We start from the raw sequence: 5,148 nt of genomic DNA, 5'->3' as shown, positions 1-5,148 counted from the left end.
GGATACAATACTGAAATACAAATCGGCCCTTTATGATTATTCTTTAAACATCTGCAAGCAATGGCCTTTTGACACTCAACCGTGAAATCTCTCCAGAGAAAAGGAAAAGAATGTGGTGAGTAAATACTTCTGGTCTTATGGCTGGAGGAAGGATGCTTCTACCATTCTGTAGCTATTTACAGAGTCCCGTTTTTCTCTATCCTCAGACCTAGGGTCAGTTTGGCTGTTTGTTACTGTCTAACTCACAGATAGCACTGTGATTAAAGGATATCCTGGGTTGCTTGGTCTCAATATTGCCATACTAAAGGATATACAGTAACAGTCCACACAATGTTCAGGCATGCTACCAGGGATGGAAATTAAGCTAGCCTGCTAGCCTATGGCTAGTACTTTTCAGACCGGGCTAGTAGAAAATGTGCCCAACTAGTCCAACGGCTAGCGAAATGTTGTATTTTCAAATATCGCATGGCACAGATTTTGGACTAGTAAAAATTGCGGTCTACTAGCCTGGCTGGTCAGTGCCCAAAATCCTTAGGTTCCATCCCTGTATGCTACTGATACAAATGTCTTGACCAGCTCGGATTCTCCCCCCTAATAGGACAGGGATGAGTTATATTGCATGTTGAGTGATATGATCTTACTGCATTGACTTTCCTAGTGCCAACCAACTCCAGTAAGGCATCCCTCCTCCACCCACTACCAATAAAAATCACACCAATAAGATAAACTGAGGGAACAGAGAAAACCTCTACGTTTTACACATTCTAGCAGGTTTCATAGCATACAATATTACATTTGGTACTTTCAGTTTCAAATGACCTTAGTTGATATTTAAACCTTTTTTAAATAAGTTCCGTTATTTGCATCCATTGTAAAACATGAGAATACTTGCAACATGATTTTATTTCTGTTTCAACATATATTTTTCTCACCAATGCTATCATTGTTTTATATTTTTATTCTTCTCGTGCAAGATGAGATGCTTTCACAATTCATGAAGGATTTTTGGGAGGGTGATTGGGGGATGTGTAGGGTAGAGGAAAGGAGATAGATAGATGGGGCTGGGTGATTTTAGCTTGCTGGTTCCTCGTCTGGTTTGTTCATGGTCTTGAGCTGTTCCAGGAGGGCGGTGGGGGTGAAGACGTGGGTTGATCCTAGGGAGGTGGACAGATACGCAGCAGAGGAAGCACACAGACAGAGCATTATATTAGAGCTGCCCAAACATAAGCCTGCTAGGAAAATGTGTTTTCAGCTCTTGCTCTGAATGCTTAGATGAAACCACTGTATTCTTGAGAATTTTTTTCGGGGAAATAAGATAAACATATACATACAACCAAAAAACTTGAAATCATAGTCAATAGTCAATAGCATTTGGAGAATGTATTGGTTATCATTATTGGTTATCATACGATGTGTGGGCTATTCACACGTTTTAGAGATTGAAAGAAGATTGGTGGGGTATTGGACTGCCTGCCAAAAACGCACATGCACGGACATCACAGAGCAGGCAGGATTCTGTGAGCTGCAAAGCACTGGTGGTAGAACCCTGTGACCACACCTATAGCAGAGTGCAGCGAACCAGCTGTGAGCTTGTGCATGTGACCTAAGAAGCTTTTATCACAGTGCATGCAAACATCAGCAATATGAAAACCTGGTCAAAACACTGCAAAAAAAAGAAAAGCAGAATTCAGTCCAACCATTCTCTGATTGGATGACATCAGGGAAGTAATTTTGCCTATGCTTGTGAATGAAAACGTGAAATTGAAAGCTAAACACAACAGCACCACCAAAATATGAATGAGCTGACTTTTTCATAGCTGAAGACACATTTCGGACACAGTATAACTCAGGAGGTATAGGATTGGAGTCAACCAAACATTTGTCCATCTAGTTTATCACTTTGTCACTAAGATGTTGAGTGTGTCAATGGCTTACCCTCCATCTTGGACAAACCAAGGCCTTCATAAAGCAATCCGCTGGACCAAAGTTTTGATTTACTCCCCATACCTACTCAACAGTTTAATCAGTAGTATTGTTATTCTTCATCGGTTTGTTTCTAAAGCAAAGCTGCATGTTTCTGTCATATTGGCTCAACAAGGAAGACGCATAGGTTTACCTGTTGCTAGGTAGAATTCAATTAAAGTTCAGTAAATCTAATTGGTCCTGGCAGTTAGGCCTTTCTAGCTGTGGCATGACAGCCAATCAGGAGTGGTTTATCCCAGCATCAATAGGCATAGGCAGAGACAGGAGAGGAAGAGGCAAGTCCATCTTAAGTTGGGTCACCATGGGGATGCAGGCATCATGGGTGTAAGGGAGCATGGGGTGGGGTGGGGTGGGGTGAGTTGAGGTGGGGTTGGGGTGAGCACTAGTCACAGATCAACTTTGGACTGGCCTTGCCTGGTTCTCTCCTGTCTGTCAGCATCTGAAACACACAGCTTTGCAGGCCTCTGGCCAGAAACACAACACTTTGATCCATGTTGCTCCCCAACACTCACTACATATCCAAATCCCAGATAACAGAAACAAACAGGTTTTTGTAAATAAACAATGGTCATTTTGTTCTGGAAGTGTTGAATGTGGCAGTATGTGGTAAAGAGTCCATACTGCACGGTGATCGATACTTACTAAGAAAACACCAAAACCATAAAACCAAAAGTTGTTTGAAAAGGATATAGCTTTAGCAGATAAGCAAGAACGAAATGGATGTCCTTTGCTAATGTGTTGAGGGAAACTCACTCAGGAGACAGCTTTAAAGGGACAGTGCGAGACTCTGGCAATTAAGCCGTTTTTCTACTTACCCAGAGTCAGATGAACTTGTGGATACCGCTAGCGTACCTGTTGACTTCTAGTCGTTGTGCTAACACTAGTTAGCATTGGCTTGCGAAACTACCTCTAACTTCCTTCATACTGGACACAAAGACATAAGAATTATATCCACTAGTTCATTTGACTCTGGGGAAGTAGAAAGAAAATGACTTCATTGTCAGAATCTCACACTATCCCTTTAACAAAGTGTGCAGGAAAATATCTTTGACAGTGTGGGGGAAATCTTACTTACTTAATTAAACAAAATCCCCAAATTAGGCAGTGATTTGGTAATTGATAATATTGGTGTTCAAAAAGTAGACCTATGATATGTGCTTTTATATTCCTGTCTTTATGTCCCAATACCCATATTGGTCTATTATTGGTTGACTATGCTGTATGGGCAACATATGGTGTTGCTAGGGGGGAAATATGGAGCTATATGCGAAAGAAAGTGAGGGGGGCAATTGTGAAGGCTTTTTATGATGTGTCGCATCTTTTCTAGGTGCTAAAGCATATCGAGTGAACATCGCTACATTCCCAGTGTCAGTGTCTGCAGAGAAGCACAGTGTCCGAGGGAGTGGAGATAGCAGTAGGGACATACATTAGTGTTCTCTGCAGATGACTCGTGGGCCATGTAAGCATGCATGTGATGTCTGGTGGACTGAGAGAGCGTGAAGTGGAGGAGAGGGGGAGAAAGTTGGAAGATTGAAAAAAAAAGAGAGAACGAAAAAAACGAGAATCCTTTCTTGAAATCCAACATCAACTCAAGGACCTATCCTGTAAGAAACCACTAAATCAAGTTGATTGTCTTGAAGGTGTTAATTATAAAAAATAATTAGATCGTAATAATAAAGTAGAAAAAGATGGATCTCGGGGGTAGATTAAATCTGCGCCAAAAAATGATTAATTCTGGGAAGTAGGGTATGGAACAGGCTGAGGGCCCTGAAGGGAGAGAGGGTGATTTAATCCACCCAGCTGAGATGATGTGGAGGTGGAGAGGGGCAGCAGGGATGAGGTCAGGACACCTGTAGCAAGGCCAGCTCACACAGGCTTCACTACCTGAAGGCCCAACAGACAGATACTGCAACACATGCCCATTCTATCTGTCAGCAGCATGGCATGGCCAATCGCTATTGGCTTTGGGGGTCACCAATCACACTGTATCACACTGTATCACGCTGTGATTGGGTGTTGGCCTGCAGGAGGTGGAGCTTGAGGTAACTGGGAAATGCAGTGAGCCAGGGACCAGACAGCCATCCCTGAAGGTAGGGGGCGGAGTTGAAACAGTACTGAGTGTAGTAAGAGGAGTACGGAGGGGGAAAAAGCCCTTGTGCTGTGGGGGTTCAGAAAGGGCTTCTTTGCGCGGCTGCCTTTACTTTGTCAGAGTGTGATTTCTCTCTCCCTCCCTCCCTCTCTCTGTCTGTCTCACTCGTCTGAGCCTGCGTCTGGCTCCTCAAAGGACACCCTAGTGGACTCTCGGAAGTCAGGGTGCTGCAGGTCCGTTAAGAATTTGATGGGGGTGATGGTGTGGGTGGAACCTGTGGAGGAACAGAGGGCGCTTCACGCTCAACGCTCCATATTCTCATCACATGCCATGCCACCCATGCCAACTTTCTCTCTTCTGCCCCTTCCTTGCCATCTCCAAAGAAGGGGTTAAACACGCCACTGCACAGCACCACCCACCATACTGTACACACACACACAAACCACACACACACACACACACACACACACACACACACACACACACCACACACACCACACACACACACACAACACACACACACACACAACCACCACACACACACACACACACACACACACGAACCCAGATGCACAGAAAAAAGACAGGGTGTAGCTGCAATCAAAGACAACAGTGTTTTTAGACAGAACAAGACTGAATCCAAAAGCAAAAGCATAGCACAGCAAAAACAACATAGGAGACACCCCCTCCCTTAGGACAAGGACTGGCTGACTCGACAGACAACATTCAATGAACAGGGAAACACATGTCACCAAAAGGGGTTTAAACATATCACAGGTGGTATTCCAGATAAGTGTTCATCAAGAAACATAACGTTTTCCTCCATCTAAGTAGCTAGATATAGGCACTAAGTCTAGCACTAAAAGAATACTGTTGATTGCTTCAATAGACAAACTAGGGTCATGACATAAGCTTACGCTTAATTAACCTTAACTTGACTGGGATTCATGGTGTGGGGTGATGGGAGTCAGAAAGCGAATTGAGGTAAACTGTGTTGGTGTGTGGATGAAGTCAAACATGTTTCATGAAGTACGGTCGAGGGCGGTAGACGCTCAAAAGAGAGAACGATTAATAGG

General features: G+C 43.7%; 1 pseudogene; it reads right to left on the bottom strand.

Moving 5' to 3' along the window:
- Positions 1 to 601: 601 nt before the first annotated feature.
- The window catches only part of LOC111960861 (syntaxin-binding protein 1-like), a 45,380-nt pseudogene continuing 40,833 nt past the window's right edge, over positions 602 to 5,148 (bottom strand).

The sequence above is a fragment of the Salvelinus sp. IW2-2015 genome, linkage group LG4q.1:29, assembly GCF_002910315.2.
Source record: "Salvelinus sp. IW2-2015 linkage group LG4q.1:29, ASM291031v2, whole genome shotgun sequence".
Lineage (NCBI taxonomy): Eukaryota > Metazoa > Chordata > Actinopteri > Salmoniformes > Salmonidae > Salvelinus > Salvelinus sp. IW2-2015.
Note: the sequence above shows the minus strand (reverse complement) of the source record. Positions and strands in the feature narration are given on the sequence as shown.